This window comes from Ornithorhynchus anatinus, chromosome 14 (genome assembly GCF_004115215.2).
Source record: "Ornithorhynchus anatinus isolate Pmale09 chromosome 14, mOrnAna1.pri.v4, whole genome shotgun sequence".
Lineage (NCBI taxonomy): Eukaryota > Metazoa > Chordata > Mammalia > Monotremata > Ornithorhynchidae > Ornithorhynchus > Ornithorhynchus anatinus.
This window is the reverse complement of record NC_041741.1, coordinates 45,469,336-45,481,341: the sequence shown is the minus strand read 5'-3', so window position 1 is coordinate 45,481,341 and position 12,006 is coordinate 45,469,336.

The window sequence follows — 12,006 nt, the reverse complement described above, 5'->3', positions numbered from 1 at the left end:
ACCTCCGCCAAACTGATTCTCTTCCCCTCTTCAAAACCCTACTTAAAACTCACCTCCTCCAAGAGGCCTTCCCAGACTGAGCTCCTCTTCTCCCTCTACTCCCTCTGCCACCCCCCCTTTACCTCTCCGCAGCTAAACCCTCTTTTCCCCTTTTCCCTCTGCTCCTCTACCTCTCCCTTCCCCTCCCCACAGCACCGTACTCATCCGCTCAACTGTATATATTTCCATTACCCTATTTATTTTGTTAATGAATTGTACATCGCCTTGATTCTATTTAGTTGCCATTGTTTTTACGAGATGTTCTTCCCCTCGACTCTATTTATTGCCATTGTTCTTGTCTGTCCGTCTCCCCCAATTAGACCGTAAGCCCGTCAAACGGCAGGGACTGTCTCTATCTGTTGCCGACCTGTTCATCCCAAGCGCTTAGTACAGTGCTCTGCACCTAGTAAGCGCTCAATAAATACTATTGAATGAATGAATGAATGAATGAATAATCCTGACTCTGCCGCTTGTCAGCTGTGTGACCTTGGGCAAGTCACTTAACTTCTCTATGCCTCATTTACCTTATCTGTAAAATGGGGGTGAAGACTGTGAGCCCTACGTGGGACAATCTGATTACCTTGTATTTACCCCAGCGCATAGAACAGTGTTTGGCACATAGTAAGAGCTTAACAAATACCAACATTATTATTATTATTATTATTAAATACCATAAAAAAGGGAAAATAGTTCTGACAACTTTATATTGGAGACCTGTTTTTCTATCTTGGCTCTGCCACACGCCTGCTGTGTGACCTCGGGCAAGTCACTTCACTTCTCTGGCCCTCAGCTTCCTCATCTGTAAAATGGGGATTCGATATCCATTCCCCTTCCCCGCTAAGAGTGAGAGCCCCATGTGGGACAAGGACTCAGCCGGATCTGGTTGCTTGTATCTGTCATAGCGCTTGGCCCATAGGAAGCACTTAACAAATAACACAATTATTATTATTTTTTAATTTTTAAAATTATTACTATGGAGAGTTCTGAAACCATCCCCATCTGCACTTCTCCTGCCCTTCTGACTTGGACTTCGAACCAGCCCTAGAGAGGTTTGTGTCCAAGGAAGCGGTTTGCAAAGTTAAAAGATAGAAGAAGATGAAGAAAAAGAGGAGCATTCATTTATTCATTCAATTGAATTTCTTGAGTGCTTACTGTGTGCAGAGCACTGTACTAAGCACGTGGGAAAGTACAACAGTAAACAGACGCAATCCCTGCCCACAAGGAGCTTACAGTCTAAAGGAGCAGCATGGCCTAGTGGAGTCAGAAGGACCTGGCTTCTAATCCTAGCTCCACCGCTTGTCTGCTGCGTGACCTTGGGTGAGTCACTTAACTTCTTCTGTGCCTCAGTGACCTCATCTGTTAAATGGGAATTAAGACTGGGAACCTTATGTGGGACATGGACTGTGTCCAATTTGGTTATTCATTCAATCGTATTTATTGAGCGCTTACTGTGTGCAGAGCGCTGTACTAAGCGCTTGGAAAGTACAATTCTGCAATAAAGAGAGACTTACAGGGCTTACAGTCTAGAAATTACCTTGTATCTACCCCAGCGTGGCTTAGTAGAGAAGCAGCGTGGCTTAGTGGCAAGAGCCCGGGCTTGGGAGTCAGAGGTCATGGGTTCTAATCCCAGCTCCGCCACTTGTCAGCTGTGGGACTTCGGGCAAGTCACTTCACTTCTCTGTGCCTCATTGACCTCATCTGTAAAATGGGGATTAAGACTCTGAGCTCCACGTGGGACAACCTGATTACCTTGTATCTACCCCAGTGCTTAGAACAGTGCTTTCCACATAGTAAGTGCTTAACAAATACCGACATTGTTATTATGACAGTGCTTGGCACATAGTAAGTGCTTAATGGGTACCATACAGTTCTCAAGACTGTAAACTCATTGTGGGCAGGGAACCTGTCACTAATTCTATTGTACTCTCCCAACGGCTCAGTACAGTGCTCTACACATAGAAAGAGCTCAATAAATATTACTGATCGACTACCAAGTACCATTTAAGAAATAAAGATGTGTCAGACTACTTCATTAATATCCATTTAAACCAGACGGGCTATCATCGTCAATACTTAGTGAGCCCTGACTTCTCTACTAAATGAGGCCCTGGGGAGCTCCCGATAAAAACAGACAATACATCTCTATCCTTGAGGAGCTTATTGCGATAAGTCAGTCAGTCGCATTTATTGAGCGTACACTGTGTGCAGAGCACCGTACTAAGGGCTTGGGAGAGTGCAATATAGCAATAAAACAATATAACAGACACAGTCACCACCCAGTGAGCTTCTCCCTCCCACTTAGCCCTGTGTGGAACAGGGGCTGTGCCCAAGCTGGTTATCTTGTGACGTCTTAGTGCTTGGCACAGTGCGTGACGCATCAGTCCGTAACAGATTTAAGCATTTACTTAAGTAAATGTAAGCACTTAATAAATATTATCATTAATAGTAATATATGTATTGGAAAGTGAAGGGTGCGTGATGAGAGAACCAGAGAAGTTGAGACAGAACAGAGTCATAATAATAATAATGACGGTATTTGTTAATGCTTACTACCTGCCAAGCACTGTTCTAAGCACTGGCGTAGAGACAAGGTAATCAGGTTGTCCCACGTGGGGTTCGCAGTTTTAATCCCCATTTTCCAGATGAGGTAACTGAGGCCCAGAGAAGTTTAGTGACTTACCCAAAGTCACACAACTGACAAGTGGCGGAGTCGGGATTAGAACCCACAACCTTTGACTCCCAAGCCCATGCTCTTTCCACTGAGCCACACTGCTTCTCTAATGGCAGCTAATGGCAGAGCCAAGGGAAGGGTTCTGACTAAGAAAAGGTTAGAACCCGGGCCCGGGACTCAGAGGATCCCCCATTGTCTGCTATGTGACCTTGGGCAAGTCACTTCACTTCTTTGTGCCTCAGATACCTCATCTGTAAAATGGGGATTAAGACTGTGAGCCCCAAATACCAACATTATTATTATTATTAAATGGGACGTGAACTGTTTCCCACCTGATTAGCTAGTACCTACCCCAGTGCTAAGAACAGTGCCTGGCACAAAGTAAGTGCTTAACAAATACCATTTAAAAACAAAACAAAAAACCTCTTGGAGGAGGAAGGGGAAAAAGAAAATATGCTCCAGAAGAAGTCAGGAAAAACCAAAGCGGTTCAGAGCCAGTGGCTAGTAACAAGGTATCTGAGAATGCTGTTTGGCAAGAGACAAGTGAAGGGCGATGGGAAAGTGCAAAGTTGCTGCCTTTTGACATTTTTCCAGATGGTGTAAGGGGGTGGCTGAAGGCATCATATGGTCTTGCAGCCAAGGCCTGCTGGCAATGAATGGCCTCTCAGGGATCGCAGAGAGTAGAGAAGCAGTGTGGCCTAGTGGATAGAGCACAGACCTGGGAGTCAGAAGGACCTGGGTTCTAATCCCGATTTGGCCACTTGTCTGCTGTGTGACTTCACTCACTTCACTCTGGGCCTCATTTACCTCACCTGTAAAATGGAAGTGATGACTGTGGGACAGGGACTGTATCCCACTGGATTTGCTTGTGTCCACTCCAGTGCTTAGTACGGTGCGTTGTAAGTGCTTAACAAATACCATCATTATTAGGAGGAGATGCTTAGGAGAAGCAGTGTGGCTCAGTGGAAAGAGGCTGGGCTTTGGAGTCAGAGGTCTTGGGTTCTAATCCTGGCTCTGCTGCTTGTCAGCTGTGTGACTTTGGACAAGTCACTTAACTTCTCTGGGCCTCAGTTCCCTCATCTGTAAAATGGGGATTAAGACCGTGAGCCACACGTGGGGCAACCTGATCACCTTGTATCCCCTCAGGGCTTAGAACAGTGCTTGGCACATAGTAAGCACTTAACAAGTACCGCTATTATTATTATTATTACATGGAGCCCGGCACCAAGGCCGCCATTTCTGTCCTTGCCCCTCCATCTTCCCTTCCCTCCAGCAAGGAGGTCCCAGAGCAGAAGCAAGGATCATTCAAATCCACCCTTCTACAGAGTCTTTGGGTCAACTGCCTTTGGGGACTCAACCAACTGGAGTGACCAACCAGGGACCGATCAATTTGACTTCTTTCCTCTTTCATATTCAAATAGAAGTCTTAACGAGGGGGAAAGAAGCTGAAAGATGAACCGTGGGAGGGAGGAGAAGGCAATAGCCTAAATATGCCCCAAAGTATAAAACAAGGCCCTGAATAATGGCCCATCAGTCTTCTTCTCTACCCTAACCAACTTCCTCTCTGCATGACAGTGCAGCGGTAAAACGGGAATTAGAAGGAGAGAAGAGATGGATAAGGGAGGAAGAGAAGCAGCCAGGTTGGCCTAATAGAAAGAGTCCGGGCCTGGGACTCAGAACTACCTAGCTTAAAATCCCAGCTCAAAATCCCGGCTCCTCCACTTGTCTGCTGCATGACCTTGAGCAGGTCGCTTCACTTCTCTGGGCCTCGGTTCCCACATCTGTAAAATGGGGATTAAGAGTTTGAGCCATTCCAAGCGCTTAGTACAATGATCTGCACATAGTAAGTGCTCATTAAATACTATTGAATGAATTAATGAATAGCCTGGGTTTCATGGTATGACTCCCGGGCTTGGGAGTCAGAGGTCATGGGTTCTAATCCTGGATCTGCAGCTTGCCAGCTGTGTGACATGGGGCAAGACACTTCACTTCTCTGTGCCTCAATTACCTCATCTGGAAAATGGGGATTAAAACTGTGAGGCCCCATGTGGGACAACCTGATCACCTTTTATCCCCCAAGTGCTTAGAACAGTGCTTTGCACATAGTAAGCGCTTAACAAATACCAACATTATTATGATAGGGACTTTGTCCAACCTGATTTGCTTGTATCTACCCCAGTGTTTAGTACAGTGCCTGGCACATAGTAAGCACTTAACTAATACCACAGTTATTAGAAGAGAAGTTATTAGAAGTTATTAGTTGGAGAAGCAGCGTGGCTCAGTGGAAAGAGCACAGGCTTTGGAGTCAGAAGTCATGAGTTCGAATCCCGGCTCTGCCACTTGTCAGCTGTGTGACTGTGGGCAAGTCACTTCACTTCTCTGGGCCTCAGTTCCCTCATCTGTAAAATGGGGATGAAGACTGTGAGCCCCACGTGGGACAACCTGATTCCCCTGTGTCTACCCCAGCGCTTAGAACAGTGCATGGCACATAGTAAGCGCTTAACAAATACCAACATTATTATAATTATTATAGTGTAGAGGGGTAGATAGACATGAATAGAAAGAAAAGCAGCATGACTTAGTGGAAAGAGCCCGGGCTTGGGAGTCAAGAAGTTGTGGGTTCTAATCCGGCTCCGCCATTTGTCAGCTGTGAGATCATGGGCAAGTCACTTCTCTCTGCCTCAGTGACCTCATCTGGAAAATGGGGATGAAGACTGTCTGACAATCTGATGACCTTGTATAATAATAATAATAATGTTGGTATTTGTTGAGTGCTTACTATGTGCCAAGCACTGTTCTAAGCACTGGGGTAGATACAAGGTTATTAGGGTGTCCCACGTAGGGCTTAGTCTTCATCCCCATTTTCCAGATGAGGGAACTGAGGCACAGAGAAATGAAGTGACTTGCCCAAGGTCACACAGCTGACAAGTGGCAGAGCCGGGATTAGAACCCATGACCTCTGACTCCCAAGCCCAGGCTCTTTCTACTGAGTCATGCTGCTTCACCAACAGTGTCTACCCCAGTCTCTACCCCAGCGCTTAGAACAGGGCTTGGAACATAGTAAGTGCTTATCAAATACCAACGTTATTATTATTACCACAATTATTATGCTGTGTTCAATAAATATGATCGATGGATTGACTGAGTGTTATTAAAAGTTGCCCTGATGGAAGTCGACCAGCTTGAGGGGGGAACTGCCCTGGGCAGCGAGAGGAGAAGCAGTGTGGCTCCGTAGAAAGAGCCCCGGCTTAGGAGTCAGAGGTCATGGCTTCTAATCCCGGCTCCGCAACTTGTCAGCAGTGTGACTTTGGGCAAGTCAATTCACTTTTCGGTGCCTCAGTTCCCTCATCTGTCTAATGGGGATGAAGACTGTAAGCCTCACGTGGGACAACCTAATTACCTTGTATCTACCCCAGTGCTTAGAACAGTGCTTGGCACATAGTAAGCGCTTAACAAATACCTATATTATTATTATTATTATGTGGGCACAGGTCGCCACCTGGTGGGCAGATGCCAGATGCCCACTCACGCACTAATTGGCACAGGCTCCAGTTGGCTCGTCCCTAATGCCATTCAGACACTGAGGAAAGCCAAGCTGAAGAAGGAGCACTGAATTAAGAAAGCAGCAGCACCACGCTTGCCAGGACCAGACCAGCAGAGCCATTCTGCCCTCTGAACCAGCCCCCCGCCTCCCAAGGAGGAGGAGAAGGCCCGTGGCCAGATGCTTAAGGGAGAGCGAGACCCCAGACTCTCACTCTCCCACCCGTGTCATCTTTCCCAAAGTGGCACGGGCTCCTTAGCTCTCACCCATGGACCGGCCACGGAGGTGCCTTCTCGCCTTGGCCCAGATGGGCCCAGGGGAAGTCCTCCCAGGGATGGAGGCTCAGGAGGCCTGGTCAGGAAGAGAAGCCGGAAAGAGGAACCCTGGAAGGCTGCCCTGCTGGATGCACCCAGAGGAACTCAGGACTAAGGGACCCGGTCCTGTAGGTGGGATGCAGGGGGCTGCGTTTTGAGTGGGTGAGGCCGGAAGGGGTGAGGGGACAGCTTGGGGGTGGAGCAGGGACGGGGTGAAAGAGTGCCGGCTCTGAGGGGATGTGGGATTGGATTCCAAGCTCCCATCCGAACCCGAGGTTCCTCTGGCCAACAGGGACCGGGTGGGTAGCTGGGTGGAGAGGAAAGCCCTCATGAGATCAATGGGATTTGGGTATGGAATTTCTGATTTCCTGTCTCCCCTGATTAGGCTGGGGTCAGATCAGGCCACTGAGAAGAGAGGCGAAGGGTTCCCTTCGGCTCATTCTCTCTCCTCGTCTCTCCCAGGGCTTTAACTGGTCCGGGAAGGTGCGTTCCATATTTCTGGTGTGTTTCGTACAATTTTTGGCGCACAGTGCACCCTCAACATGAATCCAGGGAACTGGAGTCTTCCCGCAGAGCTGGGACACAATGAGGTAAAGATGATGGGTCTTCTGGGAGGGATGTGACAGTTTCCCAGGAGGTAATCAAAAGATGAGGGGAAGGGTCCTCTCTGCCGGCTGATGAGACTCTGAATTGTGAGCCGCTCGCTTATGCTCCCTGATCCTACAGAATCTTCTCCACAGAGAGAACGGTGACTTCCTTAATCGATCAATGGTATTTATTGTGCCCTTATTGTGTGCGGAGAACTGTACTAAGCAGTTGGGAGAGTCCGATATAACAGAGTGGGTAGACGTGTTTCCAGCCACTGCCCTTGTGCTGGGGCAGTGTGGCCTGATGGATAGATCAGGGGCCTGGGAATCAGAAGGGCCTGGGTTTTAATCCACTTGTCTGCCGTGTGACCTGGGGCAAGCCACTAAGGTCCTCTTTGTCTCGGTTACCTCATCGGGACTACTGTGTTGTATCTCTAGATTGTAAGCTCCTTGTGGGCAGGGAGTTTTCTATGTGCCAGACACTGTACTAAGTGCTGGGGCAGATAGATATAAGCTAATCAGGTTAGGCACAGTCTCTGTCCCACATGGAGCTCACAGATGAGGTAAACTGAGTTCTCCCAAGCTCATGGTTTTTCCACTAGGTCATGTTACTTCTCTCTCCCTTTTCCTCTCGCTTTCTCTTTTCCTCTCTCTCTTCCTTTCTCTCTGACTGGCTGTAATAATATCAATCGATTGTATCTACTGAGCACTTACTGTGTGCAGAGCACTGTACTAAGCGCTTGGGAAAGTACTAATGATAGCGGTATTTTTTTAAGCCCTTACTATGTACCAAGAACCGTACTAAGTGCTGGGGTAAATACAGGATAAACACAGTAGGCCTGGGTTCTAATCACGGATGCTTCACTTATAATAATGATTATGGTGTTTGTTAAGCGCTTGCTATGTGCCAACCACTGTTCTAAGCACCGGGAAAGATACTAGGTAATCAGGTTGTCCCACGTGGGGCTCACAGTTTTAATCCCTATTTTACAGATGAGATAACTGAGGCACAGAGAAGTTAAGAGGCTTGCCCAAGGTCACACGCAGACAACTGGCAGAGCCAGGATTAGAACCCACATCCTCTGCTTCCTAAGCCCATGCTCTTTCCACACTGTTGCTGTGTGATCTTGGGTGAATCACTTCACTACTCTATGTCTCAGTTACCTCATCTGTAAAATGAGAATTAAGACTGTGAACCCTATTTGGGGCATGGACTGTATCCAACCTAAGCTTGAATCTACCCCAGTGCTTAGTACAGTTCCTGGCACATAGTAAACACTTAATAAATACCATTAAAAAAGAGAGGAGAGAGTGAGAGAGAGAGAGAGAGAGAGAGGGGAAGAGAGGGAGAGAAAAGGGGAGAGGGTAAGGAAGGGAGAGAGGGAGAGGAAGGGAGAGATATAGAGAGAAGAGGGAGAGGAAAGGAGAGAAAGAGAAGAGGGAGAGGAAGAGGAAGAGAGAAAAGAGTGAGAGAAGGGAAAAGGAGAAAGGGAGAAAAAAAGGGAGGAGAGAAAAAGAGAGAAAGGGAAGGAGGGTGAAATGAATAGAGGGAGAGGAAGAATGAGAAGGGAAGACTTGCTTCCTTTATTTAACTTGCTTCCCAGTCCCACAGCACTTATATACATATCTGTAATTTATTTATTTACGTTGGTGTCTGTCTCCCCCTTTAGACATGAGCGCGTCATAGGCAGGGGCTGTGTCTGGTTATTGTTTTATTGTACTCTCCCAAGGGCTTAGTACAGTGAGCGCTCAATAAATACGATTGAATGAATGAAAGAAGGAGAAAGGGAGGAAGAGAGGGAAAGAGAAGGTGCATGTGGTGCATGTGAGGATTTAGGAGTGTCTGATAATAATGTTGGTATTTGTTAAGCGCTTACTATGTGCCGAGCACTGTTCTAAGCGCTGGGGTAGACACAGGGGGAATCAGGTTGTCCCACGTGGGGCTCACAGTCTTAATCCCCATTTTACAGATGAGGTAACTGAGGCCCCGAGAAGTTAAGTGACTTGCCCAAAGTCACACAGCTGACAAGTGGCCGAGCAGGGATTCGAACCCATGACCTCTGACTCCAAAGCCCATGCTCTTTCCACTGAGCCACGCTACTGCCCATATGCTGGGCAGCATGGCCTAATGGACAGAGCATGGGCCTGGAAGTCAGAAGGCCCTGGGTTTTAATCCCAGCTCTGCCACTTAGGTCCTCTTTGTCTCAGTTACCTCATCTCTAAAATGATTAGGACTCTGAGCCCCATGTGGGTCATAACCTGTACCTAACCTGTTTACCTCATATCAATCTACCCCAGCACCTAGTACAGTGTCCGACATATAGAAAATTCCCTGCCCACAAGGAGCTTACAATCTAGAGATACAATATAGTAAGTGATCAATGAATACAATTGAATGAATGAATGATCACGATCATCATCACCATAGAGAAGCAGCGTGACTCAGTGGAAAGAGCACGGGCTTGGGAGTTAATAATAATAATGTTGGTATTTGTTAAGTGCTTACTATGTGCAGAGCACTGTTCTAAGCTCTGGGATAGATACAGGGTAATCAGGTTGTCCCAAGTGAGGCTCACAGTTAATCCCCATTTTACAGATGAGGTAACTGAGGCACAGAGAAGTTAAGTGACTTGCCCACAGTCACACAGCTGACAAGTGGCAGAGCCGGGATTCGAACCCATGACCTCTGACTCCCAAGCCCATGCTCTTTCCACTGAGCCACGCTGCTTCTCATAGCCACGGTCATGGGTTCGAATCCCAGCTCTGCCGCTTATCAGCTGTGTGATTGTGGGCAAGTCACTTAACTTCTCTGGGCCTCAGTTACCTCATCTGTAAAATGAGAAGCAGCGTGGCTCAGTGGAAAGAGCCCGGGCTTTGGAGTCAGAGGTCATGGGTTCGAATCCCTGCTCGGCCACTTGTCAGCTGTGTGACTTTGGGCAAGTCACTTAACTTCTCGGTGCCTCAGTTACCTCATCTGTAAAATGGGGATTAAGACTGTGAGCCCCAAGTGGGACAACCTGATTCCCCCGTGTCTCCCCCAGCGCTTAGAACAGTGCTCGGCACATAGTAAGCGCTTAACAAATACCAACATTATTATTATTATTAAAATAGGGATTAAGAGTGTGAGCCTCATGTGGGACAACCTGATTACCCTGTATCTATCCAAGCGCTTAGAACAGTGCTCTGCACATAGTAAGCGCTTAACAAATACCAACATTATTATTATTATTATAATCAATGCAGATCACTGTATTAAGTGCTTGGGAGAGTACAGTGCAACAAAAATTGGTAGGCACGTTCCCTGCTCACAAAGAGTTTAAAGTCTAGAGATACAGCAGACATGATCGTCATCATCAGTGGTGTTTATTGAGCACTTACTGTGTGCAGAGCACCATACTAAGTGCTTGAGAGTGCTTGACAGAGTCGGTAGACTTAATTCCCTGCCCACAAGGAGCTTACAGTCTAGAGATAAAAAGGACGTGATCATCATTATTAAATGTGTTTATTGAATACTTCCTGTTTTAAGTGGTTGGGTTTTGTGTTAAGTGGTTTTAAGTGCAGCATGTCATTGACAGGAGAATTAATCATTTGTATTTATTGAGTGTTTATTCTGGGCAGAGCACTGTACTAAGCACTTGGGAGAGTACTGTGGAGTTAATAGACACAATCCCTGCCATCAAGGAGCAGCTCCGCCACTTATCAGCTGTGTGACTTTGGGCAAGTCACTTCACTTCTCTGGGCCTCAGTTACCTCATCCGGAAAATGGGGATTAAGACTGTGAACCCCAAGTGGGACAACTTGCTTACCTTGTATCTACCCCAGTGCTTAGAACAGTGCTTGGCACATACTAAGCACTTAACAAATACCATTATTATTGCTATTATTATTATTAGACTCTGTCAAAGGAGAAAGATGTTAATAAATAACAGGTAGTAAGGAGCGACAGAGGTGAGATTCTGACACTGCTTCATTGGAGTGTGCATTGGTGGTGTCAAAGCAGAAGTGTAAAAGCTTGATGCTTTTGATACCTGTTTACTTGTTTTGATGTCTGTCTCCCCGTTTCTAGACTGTGAGCCTGTTGTTGGGCAGAGATTTTCTCTATTTGTTGCTGAATTGTACTTTCCAAGAGCTTAGTACAGTGCCTTGCACACAGTAAGCGCTCAATAAATACAATTGAATGAATGAATGAAAAGCTTCCGGTGGAATCCATTTCCCATTACCAGTGGGAAAAGGCAGGTTTGGATAAAAGACTCTGACCTGAACAGGACAAGGGACTTGCATCAGTTCATCCATCAGTGATATTTATTGAACACTTACTGTGTGCAGAAAACTGCGCTAAGAACTTGGAAGAGTAGTATAAATTATATATTATAAATTATTTGTATTAATGTCTGTCTCCCCCTCTAGACTCTATGCTCATTTTGGGCAGGGAACATGTCTACCGACTCTGTTGTACTCTCCCAAGCTCTTAGTACAGTGCTCTGCACACAGTAAGTGCTTAATAAATACCATTGTTGATGATGATGATGATGATGACACAACAGAGTAGGTAGATTTGACCCTTGCCGTCAAGGACCTTACAGTCTAGTGGATGTGGGTTTTTGAATACACCTCCCCCCACACACTTCTCTGGGAAGCTCTTCCAACTCAGCATGGTATAATGGATAGAGCCCGGGCTTGGGAGTCAGAAAGTCATGGGTTCTAATCCCAGCTCGGCCACTTGTCTACTGTATGACCTTGGGCAAGTCACTTCATTTCTCTGTGCCTGTTACCTCATCTGTAAAAGGGGACCATTACCGTGAGCCCCACATGGAACAGGGACTTTGTCCAACTTGATTTTCTTGTATCCACCCA